This window comes from Ipomoea triloba, chromosome 2 (assembly GCF_003576645.1).
Source record: "Ipomoea triloba cultivar NCNSP0323 chromosome 2, ASM357664v1".
NCBI lineage: Eukaryota > Viridiplantae > Streptophyta > Magnoliopsida > Solanales > Convolvulaceae > Ipomoea > Ipomoea triloba.
The window spans coordinates 17,399,307-17,411,712 of NC_044917.1; the positions used below are offsets into that span (position 1 = coordinate 17,399,307).

General features: G+C 32.0%; 1 long non-coding RNA gene across 1 annotated transcript; it reads left to right on the forward strand.

Moving 5' to 3' along the window:
* The first annotated feature begins 8,708 nt into the window (after positions 1–8,708).
* On the forward strand, positions 8,709–11,956 carry LOC116004127. Its single transcript, XR_004094737.1, has 3 exons — positions 8,709–9,045; positions 10,185–10,254; positions 11,882–11,956. It is a non-coding gene; the product is annotated as an uncharacterized LOC116004127 (long non-coding RNA).
* The last annotated feature ends 450 nt before the right edge of the window (positions 11,957–12,406 follow it).

Below are 12,406 nucleotides of genomic sequence, written 5' to 3' on the forward strand. Positions count from 1 at the left end.
ATATATATATATATATATATATATATATATATATATATATATATATATATATATATATATATATATATATATATATATATATATAATTCCATTTTTGTCTCAATGTCATTCCACTTTTAGTCTTTTTTTTTTCAAAACATCTCATTTTGGTCCTAGTATTATTTTGGCATGACCATTTTTGGTCCTTTATCAACAAAATTGTTTAAATTCTTATAAATACAAGGGCATTTCGGTCTTCAAATATGAATTTTTTTCAAAAAAGTAAAAATAAAAATGTAGCGGATCAACACAATTTGTAAATAAAATATCAAAATGTCCTTGTATTTAACGTCATTTCAACAATTTTGTTGACGAAGGACCAAAAATGGTCATGCCACAATAATATTATGACCAAATGTGAATGTTCTAATAGAACATAGAAATAAAATTTTGTCACATTAAATTGACCAGTTACATATTGAATTAAAAGAGATTAAAAACTTTAAATGCATTTCATATTTCCTTCCTATAAACATTTTCTAAAGGCTCATATTCTCTTCCAAAAAACGCAACATCAGCTACCATGCCAAATGATGCAGTATTGTTATTCTCCCATGAGAATTCCACCAACTTTTTCCACTCTGCCACATTCTATTTTTCTACGTAGCAGATATAGTACGTGCATGTTAGATATAGTATATACATACACGATAACGCCGGAAATAGAAATCTAATGAATATGTTGATTATATTCCAGGCTAGGCGACTGTCTTGGCCGAATGAAATATTTTTACCTCATTTTACTTGATTCTTTGAAGGCCATTTAAGCTTATAAATTCTAGGACAAACCGATTTTTCTATGTATAAGAGATATATATAAGTTGCAGGAGATACGTAACTAAACTATCCAAAACAATGGAGAATATTGAGACTACTGAATCTATCTGTTGTAGTTAATAGGTGTACGTGGTGTGCTTGTGCTTGTGTGTGTGTTTATGTTGTTTTTTTTTCTGTTTCATGGCTTCTAGAGAATGGAAATTGCAGAAACATTCGTGTGCACTTTGTGTGCAACATTGTAGATTTATAACATGTAAATAAGAGATTTTTAGATCGGATTGGTATAAATTTGTAGTGACTTTAAAGAACAAGTGTCAGTAAGTCGGAAACGCTGTACCGCCACCCTTAGCATTTGCACTAGGGAGAAAGGTCAAAGTGGCAATGGAAGGTAATAATTCATAGTGTGTATATATATATATATATAGCCATGCATGATGACTTGTAACTTACTAAGTTACATTGTATAACATAGGATGATTTATGTATGAGAATATACTCGATATCATGTATATGCACATTTTTTCTCTTAACATGATGAGATTTGTAATCATCCATGCGTGCACTATGTGTGCATGTAGAGTTTATATCATGTAAATGTTTATATGCATAAATTTCCGGATTGATATAAATTTGTAGGGATCCTAAAGAACAAGTACTAGCAAATTGGCAATGTTGTACCACCACCTCAAAATTTGTTGTTAAGGTATGCATTTGTTGATCTTTTCAAGTTAAGTAAAAAAATAAAAATAATGAATTTTTGATAATGTAAACATATAATTGTATATAAAGAATGTCACAAAATATTAAAAAAAATTAATGTCAAATTGTCGTATTAGTTTTAATATTAAAATAACAATGACTATGATTGGTAAACCTAGCTGAAAGCTGAAAAGCTATAAGCTAGAAGCTGAAATTTGAAGAGTTGTTATGCCTAAAAGTGTTTGGTAAAATTAGTTTTTTTGATAAGTTTATAAATGTAAAAAGACTAAAAAATATCTTCATAAAATTTAAATAGTGTTAAATTTAAATAGGTTTGTTTACATATTAAAGTATAAAATAATGAAACTAATCTATTTTTATAAAATATAAAGTAAGAAAATATATTTAAAATTATATAAAGTAAAACAAAATATTTATAGTTCATAAAATTAGTTCATACAAAAATTAATGTTAAAAGACAAATGTCAAATTAAAATTACAATGAAATTGAAGAGAAAAAGAACAAAAAGATTTTAATTGGAGATATTTATATTTAAACTAATAAGGATAAAGATGGAAAGAAAAAATTAAGGAGCTACTAGCTTATTTTTGAAAAGCTACCTAAAGTAGCTTATCAAATTAAGCTCTTATTTTAATCTACTAGCTTATTTTGGGAACATTACCAAACATAACTTATACGATAAGCTCCTAAATAAGTTATAAACACATTTGGAATAAACATTATGTATAATATATTGGTGTTATTTCAACCTATTCTGTAAAGGCCATATCCCATATTCTCTTGCAAAAAACACCTCACGTACCAAATGATGCAGTGTTATTCTCCCATGCAGAACTCCACCAACCACTCTGCCACATTCGTTTGGAGACAAGGTAATTTCGCTTTTTGTGTATCTGATGTGTTGCTTTTTACCCTTTCATGATTTACGTTGTTTATCTGGTTTGTGCACTGTGTGTGCATTAATTGTAGAGTTTAATTATAATGTGTAAATGTTTGCGTGTAGGGATTTTGGGATGGTATAAATTTATAGGGACTCTAAAGAACAAGTACCAGCAAGTTGGCAATGTTGTACCGTCACCTATAGCATTTGCATTGGTGAGAAAGCTCAAATTGGCAATGAAAGCCAACAATTCGTAGCATGCATAAGCCACGATGACTTGTAACTTAGCTTATTAAGTAACCATGTATAACATAGGATGATTTCTGTTCGAGAATATGTTCGATCTCATTTACATGCATATTTTCTCTCTACAATTGACGAGGTTTGGAATCATTCGTATGTGTGCACAATGTGTGCATCCTAGAGTTTATATCATGTGAATGTTTGTGTGCAGGAATTTTCAAACTAGTATAAATTTGTAGGGAATCTAAAGAATAAGTACCAATAAATTGGTAACGTGGTACCACCATTGTAGCATTTGCACAGGGGAGAAAGTCCAGAGTGAATGGCAAAAGTCCAAAGTGAATGGCAATGGCATCCAATAATAATTCATAGCATAATTAAGTGATGAGCTTTATTATCAGAAACACTAATCTTAATTTCCCGCAACAAGAAAACCCTAGTTCTCTCCTCTTTTGTTTCCTTCACGGCCGCCGCCTCCGTGAAATAAGCGGATCGGAGGCGGCGTCCAATCGTCTTCCCCTGCTGTTATCTCCACCTCAGGCAGTGTCCATCTTCATTGTCTTTTTTGCATTTATTGTTTTCTCCTCCATCTCCATCGCTACCGGTCGTTACTCTCTTATTTTCGCACTGTTTTTCCTTTTGCTTTGTTTTATTGGTTTACTTTTGTTTGCAGTTTTTGTGTTTTTCCTCTCGTTGTTTTGACGAGTTATTTCTTCATCTCGTTTACTTGGCGAGTTCTTTTTTCATAATGCGTGAAACGATAAAACTAGTCATAGCGTACGTGAATCTCATCCTGGGTGACAAACATGACAATGAGAAAGAGACTCCTATGAACTATGATATGCAGTTCAGCCCAATGGAGATATTGTCAATGGATAGAAGAATGGAAATAGATACTCAGGTGGTGTGCAAGACTATTCAACCAGTGTCAGTCTTGGGTACGTTTGACCAAATCATTAAAGAATCTTTAAGTTCGTTCAAAGAATTCAGCTTCAAATTTGTAAAGCAGTCTGCGAATCAAGTTTTCTATGCTAGGGAAGTTGTTTCTATATGTGACTGTAAGGAATGTTTGACCATTCCATCAATCTTTATTGTAAACGTTTCAGCCTATGATTAATGAATTAGCTTCTTTATTTTTAAAAAAAGTGATGAGCTTTATTTTTATTGTCCATTTATATAAACTATTTACAATTCATTTTCACTTTTTTAATTAATTATGTATATACTTTTATTTATTTTAATAATTATTGTTGTTTTGGGTTTTTAGTATTATTATTACTATTATTATTATTTTTTCGGTTAGTTAATAAAATGGGTTAGTCCATTAGCTTAAGCCCAGCATCTTCTTAACGGCAATCCATCCAACGAGCACATTCCCGTCAACAATAGCGAGAAGGGGAGAAGAGCGAATTAGAGCTTTACCTGGTCATCAGCGACAACGGTTGCGCGTTGAAATCGACGGGCTAAGCAGTATAAAAAGGAAGCCAAAGTTCATCGTTTTTCATCATCAATTCGCCCGGACCAATTCAGGAGGCGGTTCTAGGCTTCCCCACGGCGGTAATATTTTTGGTGCGACAGAGATTTCCGGTGGACGGCAACCGTTTCTGGGCAGCTCTGGTTTGGCGGCGTGGTGGCAGCGCTATACAGAGTCTGGGCACAGCAAATTAATCGCAGCAGATTAGCAATTGGCACATCACGATTCTGGTTTTCTTTTTCCCATAATTTGAGCTGCAATTTGTTCTATGTACTCGGACTTAGCAATTCTATTTTTTTCAATTCATTCTGTGAATGTTAATTGTTAATTATAGTGCTTAGTGCTAAAGTACTGGTTAATCGTGGTTCCTTTATTATAATGATCTGCCTAAATTTCTTATTTAGGGACATGATTAATTTACCACTCCCTAAAATTTCTTATTTAGGGACCTGATTAATTTACCATGAACATTGTGTAGTAATTGTTTAATTGTACTAATTGAATTGAGTTTTGCCCTTTGATCATATTTTAGTAATTGATTGTGTTACTGGGTGATCAACTTTAACATAATTGACCTGAATTGAGGAAATTCTTAGTGTAGAAATCAGGCCTATTAATTCCATGCTCCCAAAGGTAAACGAGTAGATAATTTGATTGTTTTATCAGATTGACTATTTGATTCATAACCCGGGTATTTCGTAAGTTCTTCTAGGCTAAATGAGTTTTAATTATTTGAATAAATGTATTAAGCATACGAATGATTAAAGCACGTGACTGATTCTGAACGCCATACGGATTAGTCATATAGCAGTTAGAACGAACCCTTAATTTGGTTGGCAAGTTAAACTAATATGCAAGATAAGTAATGGTAATTGATTCATGTTCCTAATCTTTTATTCCCTTGCTGCTATTTCGTTTCATGGTTATTCAATTGTTTTTCCTGCCTTCGTTTTTCACTTGCAGTTTTATTTGGTTAAGTATACTTGATTCTCAATTAGCTTTGAACACTTTAAATTGTTAAGTTAGTTTAGTTTTAAGTTATCAAATTGCATTGTATCATTTTTCTGTGGGTTCGACCTTTGCTATTGCACATTATCATTACAACTGATTCGTGCACTTGCGAGGACATTATTAAAATTGTCCATCAATTTTTTTTCGCCGTTGCCGAGGATTTGTTTACTGTGCAATTTTATTTCTTTCTTTCTATTTAAATAACTGTTTCATTTTTTTTTCAAAAAAATTATTTGTTTCTTATATTCTCTTTATTTTTTTCCTTTCCTTTATAATTGCTTATTTTTTAAAATTTATTTTTCTTATTAAAAAAATGAAAATAATAAAAGTTTTTGCTTTTTGAAAAATTATGGATGAATTTAACCCCAATGTGGATTTAGCATTTCAAGTGTCTGAGTTAGCAAACCATGTGAAAACTATGTGTTCTCTGTTAGGTTTGGATCAAAATAATTCATTCGTAACTTGCAGAAATGATTGTGGTTTTGGACAGGTTAATTCAATGAATGCCTTTAATCAAAGGCCTATGTGTGACCTATTTTATAATTCTTATAATCCAGGTTGGGACAATTGTTCTAATTTTTCTTGGGATAACGACCAGTGCTATAATTCTTATAATCCGGGTTTGGAAAATGATCCTAATTTTTATTGGGATTATAATCAAAATGATTTTCAACCAAGTCATACTAATTTTTATTGGGATAATAATCAAAATAACTTTCAACCAATTGATCCACCTCAACCAAAACCACCATCCTTAGAAGATTATATTCCTTGAATACTTTTATACAGACTTGTAATAGACAGCAAAAAGCTAATGAGCAATGGTTCAAGAACAGCAAGAAGCTAATGAGCAATGGATCCAGAGGCAACAAGAAGAAAATGAGCAACAGTCCCAACAACGTGAAGCTTCTTTGAGAAAATTAGAAGTACAGGTAGATCAAAATGCTAAAGCTTTGTAAAGTCATGTGCCAGGTAAGTTGCCTAGTCAACCTGAAGATGCTATGACTGTTTTAGGAAGTGAAAAAATTGTTGAAAATAATTTAAAAGAAAATAGCATTCCTAAACAAAATGAAATGTTTGAAAAAGTGAATAATGATGTTGATGTTGTTATTTTTGTTAAGGATGAGCCTAAATTACACAAATCTGATAATCCTTATGTGCCTCCCAAGCCATTTGTGCCCCTAATCCCTTTTGATGTTCAAAATGACAAGTCAACCGTGACTGTGGTTGATGAAACTGTTGAATTTTCTACTTTGAAACCTATGAATTTGCCAAATAAAGCTAACCCTTGTTTTGCAGTCAAGGGGTTGGATTCTGCGCAGAAAAATAAGTTGGAGTTTTTTTTTTTTTTGAATAAGTTGGAGTTTGATAAACTCCAAAAGGAGAATCTTTTGAATGGCGTTGATAAGAAAACAAGTTCATTTCATTTCAAATCTACAGGGCCAGATGAGAACTCCACAAAAGAAAACATGAATCATGGAGGACTTTCTTTATCTTCTTTTCTTTCATCCCACAACATTGGAGACAATGTTGAAAATAAGTGAGGGGAAGGGACTTGGCCTAAAAATCACAAAATTTTAAATTTCAAAATTTTTAATTTTCTTATGTTTATTTTTATGAAGCTTTTTATTTTAAAATTCTAGCATTAGCTTGAGCTTTACCCTTGTGAATATTTTGAATAGCTCATGATGAAAAAAATGCAGGTTTTTGTCAACCCTTAATGTGTATACTGCATGTGGCTAGTTGTTAATTGCTTTAACTATATATTTTGAATAACTTTATAAAAAAATTAACAAAAAAATAAAATAAATAGAATTTGAAGATCACAAATACCCTTATATGTTTTATGCATTTTCTTTGATAGATATGTGGATTTAACTTTATATTATCTTTTTCAATTTTTAAATAATTCTTGAGTGCTATAAATTGTGGTGTAGTTTGTTGGTTTCAAGGATCATCTTTGTGGCATAAGTGAAAAAATTATATAAAAATTGAGAGTGTTTTATTTATTAACTTTATTTGCAATAAATCAGAGATTCTATTACGCTGAATCAGCCACCTACACATGTACCACAAATAAATAAATAAGTGTGGTTTGGTTCATGAGTACACACATAATTGAAAATCCAAACATGCCTGGCGTAAAATGGCGAGTTTTTTGGAAAAGTTTTCTTTGGAAAAAGTCATAAACAGAACAAATAATGAGTAAACTTTGGAAAAGACGAGCATTTGCAATTCAATTTTAATTTTTAATAAATACCTTGATCCTTGTATCCTTCATGTTTTTGCACCTGTAATGCGATAGAACGTTTTCGAATTTGGTTTAGGTTTATTTTGTGAAATTTTCATATTTATTTAATTATGATTTTTGTTTATCTCATATAAGGGTGACAACACACAAGTACACGTCTTATTTGTAAATAAGCATATTAAGGTTATTTAATTTCTAGTCAAGTGTTTTATGCACTCTTTGAGTCGGCACTAATTTGTATTAATAAGACAATAAATTTGACAGGCTATTTGGGTAAAGCTCAGTTTAATGCTTGATTTTCATATTTAAATTTCTTTTGATTCTGTTTAATAATGTCTTTGCTTGAGGGCAAGAAAATAAATAAGTGTGGGGAAATTTGATGAGCTTTATTTTTGTTTTCCATTTATATAAACTATTTACAATTCATTTGCACTTTTTAAATTAATTATGTACATACTTTTATTTATTTTAATAATTATTTTTGTTTTGGGTTTTTAGTATTATTATTACTATTATTATTAGTTTTTAGGTTAGTTAATAAAATGGGTTAGTCCATTAGATTAAGCCCAGCATCTTCTTAACCGCAAGTTATGCCGTGGACCCAGGTCCACCCTGCAAGGTGGACCTGGATCCCGTTTCACTATATTTAAAAAAAAAATTACTAAATATATAGTCCTGAAATGTGTGAATGTGGAGGTTTCAAATTGTGAATATGGAGTATAGAATTTGTGAATGTAGAGTTATGGTTGTGTGAATATGGAGTATAGAATTTGTGAATGTAGAGTTATGGTTGTGTGAATCTGTAATAGAGTTAACAGAGTTCTAGCTGCCTTGAAATGTGTGAATATGGAGGTTTCAAATTGTCAATGTGGACTATAGAATTTGTGAATGTAGAGTTAAGAATGTGTGAATCTGTACTAGAGTTAACAGAGTTCTAGCAACTTGTAGCCCTGTAATGTGTGAATGTGGAGTTCCAAAGTTGTGAATATAGAGTATATGACCTGTGAATATAGAGCTTTAAATGTGTGAATGCATAACAGTGGTAATATAGTTACTAAACATATAGCCTTGTAATGTATGAATGTGGAGTTTTCAATTTGTGAATATGGAGTATAGGGTCTGTGAATGTAGAGTTTGTGTTTTGTTGCGATGAGGAGCCGCCGTTAATTTTTTTTTTTTTTTTAAAAATTTTAAAACGATGTTGTATTGGACCCAAGTCCACCTTGTAAGGTAGACCTGGGTACACGGCATAACTACTGCTTCTTAACGGCAATCCATCCAACGAGCACATTCCTGTCAACAATAGCGCCGAACGAGAAGCTTGGGGAGAAGAGCGAATTAGAGCTTTACCTGGTCTTTGGGAGATCCGGCTCATCAGCGGCGACGGTTGCGCGTTGAAATCGACAGGCTAAGCAGTATAAAAAGGAAGCCAAAGTTCATCGTTTTTTATCATCAATTGGCCCGGACCAATTCAGGAGGCGGTTCTAAGCTTCCCCACAGCGGTAATATTTTTGGTCCGGCGGAGATTTCCGGTGGACGGAAACCGTTTCTAGGCAGCTCTGGTTTGGCGGCGTGGTGGCAGCTCTATACAGAGTCTGGGCACAGCATATTAATCGCAGCAGATTAGCAATTGGCACATCACGATTCTGGTTTTCTTTTTCCCTTAATTTGAGCTGCAATTTGTTCTATGTACTTGGACTTAGCAATTCTATTTTTTTCAATTCATTCTGTGAATGTTAATTGTTAATTATAGTGCTTAGTGCTAAAGTACTGGTTAATCGTGGTTCCTTTATTATAATGATCTCCCTAAATTTCTTATTTAGGGACATGATTAATTTACCATGAACATTGTGTAGTAATTGTTTAATTGTACCAATTGAATTGAATTTTGCCTTTTGATCATATTTTAGTAATTGGTTGTGTTATTGGGTGATAACTTTAACATAATTGAACTGAATTGAGGGGATTCTTAATGTAGAAATCAGGCCTATTAATTCCATGCTCCCAAGGGTAAACGAGTAGATAATTTGATTGTTTTATCAGATTGACTATTTGGTTCATAACCCGAGTATTCCGTAAGTTTTTCTAGGCTAAATGAGTTTTAATTATTTGAATAAATGTATTAAACATACGAATGATTAAAGCACGTGACTTATTCTGAACGCCATACGGATTATTCATATAGCAGTTAGAACGAACCTCTAATTTGGTTGGCAAGTTAAACTAATCTGCAAGATAGGTAATGGTAATTGATTCATGATCCTAGTCTTTTATTGCCTTGCTGCTATTTCATTTCGTGGTTATTCAATTGTTTTTCTTGCGTTCGTTTTTCACTTGCAGTTTTATTTGGTCAAGTACACCTTGATTCTCAATTAGCTTTGAACACTTTAAATTGTTAAGTTAGTTTAATTTTAAGTTATTAAATTGCATTGTATCATTTTCCTGTGGGTTCGACCCTTGCTATTGCACATTATCACTACAACTGATTCGTGCATTTGCGAGGACATTATTAAAATTGTCCATCATTAAGCCATGATGACTTGTAACTTAGCTTACTAAGTTATCCTATACAACATAGGATAATTTATGTTTGAGAATATGCTCAATCTCATGTACATGCACATTTTCTTTTTTGACATGACAAGTTTTGGAATCATTCGTGTGTGCACATCACACTAGTACAAAATTGACAAATGCACTGTTTTGTACTAGTGGTGAATGATGAAAAATGACTTCCGTCCAAATTTACCGAAGTAATTTTTCGCCATTTTTGGGTGATTTTCCGCAGTCAACATAAATGTTCGTTGGCTGGGTTTTCCAAGGGCATCCAAACACAGCCTAAGTTATGATGTGCTCATGTAAGATCAAACCTCTCTCAGATTGTATTCATGGTTGTGCTTTGGTTCTTCATTGTTGCAAAGCTAATGTAAATTAAAACAAGAAAATAGTTAGCAGCTCCTAGGTCTAGTAGATGAGAATATTTATTTAAGGGTTTCTTTCAGCAGAAGGTGGGAGTTTGGTTTATGCTCCATTTACATCCTTATGGACTTTGTGGCCAATTTTATGGAGTCCAGGATATAATCCAGTAAAATTAAGAAACTTAAATTATAAACAAAAATACTTAGCAAATGGCCAAATATGAAATAAGCCATTTCGAAACACACAAAACATAATGATATGATCTACACACGTCCTACTTGAACTCGATATGAACTTTACACGGGTAGTATATTAGTATATACATTATTTGTACCTGTCTCAAACTAGATTATAGGCCATCCCTATGTGGTATTCTAAGCCAAGACATGGTTGGAAGATTGGAGCTACAACTTGAGATCGGAAATAATGTCGTGAAATAAAAACTAGAGAAAGATCAATCGTGTATTCGTTGGAAATGAAAATAGAAAAATATTGGAAATGAAAATAGAAAAATAGAAAAATAGAAAAAAAGGGATAAAAATAAGTTTTGTGAAATTACTCCAATAGCCCTACCTGTATTTCAGTTCTAGAACTTTGCGCCGCCGCGCTTGTTCTTTCCTTCTCAGATTATCTCAAGTCTATAATCTCTGTCTCTCATCTTCTAACCCTACCATATATTCTAGTAGTCTAGTTTGTATTTCACATACTCAGTTGCTCTTAGTTTAAACTCAATATTGGTTGAAGCCCTGTACGCTTTTTTAGTTGTTTGTGGTTTCATGTTTTTCTATCTTTGTTAATCGTTGGATACTTATTGGATTGTGGTGAAATCCGAAAACCCCAATTTATTCTGTGAATATGACTAAAGCCCTAATTTTGATTTCTATTATGTGAAATTTATTCTAGTTTTAGGGTATGCCCTAAGCTCCAATCTATTCTATGAATATGTTCAATGCCCTAATTTTAATTTCTGTGATGTGGAATTTATTCTAGGTTTAGGGTATGCGATAAGCCCCAATTTGTCGTCTGCTGTCTGCTGTACGATAATCCATTGTTTCAACTTTCATGCTTTCATTAATTCTTTCATGCTTAACCATTCTCCCATAATTAATTTATTGATTCAATGATTCTATAATCTAATTTATTGATTCTTCCATAATTAATCCCAGTGGCAGTATCCTTAATCCAATATATATGTTTTCTTTTCTAATTTACACTATGCATTTTTTGATCATTTCTTACCTATATAAATGCATAGTTTATTATTCAATAATGATGATTAGTGATAGATGTTAGATGCTTAAAATCATAAAAATAAATTTTTATTAGTGATAGATGTTAGATGCTTAAAATCATAAAAATAAATTTTTTTGAGAGATTTGAAAATGTTGTGGCAGCATTAGGCAGTGTAGACCATTGAAAAGGGTCTTTTTTTTTTTTTTTTGGATTTTTTGAGCATGGTGAATTTTGAATTAAAAACTTGTTTATTGTAAATGTGAATTGAATTATACATTTTTTTTTCTTTAAAAACTGTCAATCTGCTAATATTTTTTTTCTTTAAAATTTTAGGCGTCCACCTAGGCGCCGCTTAGGCGCAAGGGGCTGCCCGGGCACCCGATTAGTACCTAGCGCCTACTGCAACATTGAAAACAAGCAATATTATGATGAGGTGGTAGTCAATCGGTTTTGTATTGTTAAAAAAAATGATAAGAGGAGCCATTTCATTTGCATGATCTTATCAGTATGTAATTGTAATTTTTTATAGTTTGATAGTATAATTTTTGTTTTGCTAATATTTGAGGTCATATTTGACCTTACTCCTTTTATTTATTTTGTGTTTTATGAATTATACAGGTAAACTACATTTAACAAGAATCTTTCTCATAATTTCCCGATACAAGAATTATATTCTACTTATATTAGGTCACCCTTTTAGTGTTTTGGGGCATTTAGTTTAGTTTTCTTAATTAGGGATCGGAGATGTGTGTAGCTTAATTAATTATGGAATTTTAATTCATCAATTGTGTTGCTGGGGATTACTTTTGACTTGATTTAGTTCCTTTGCTTTACTTTTCTAGTATTATGTATGGCTAA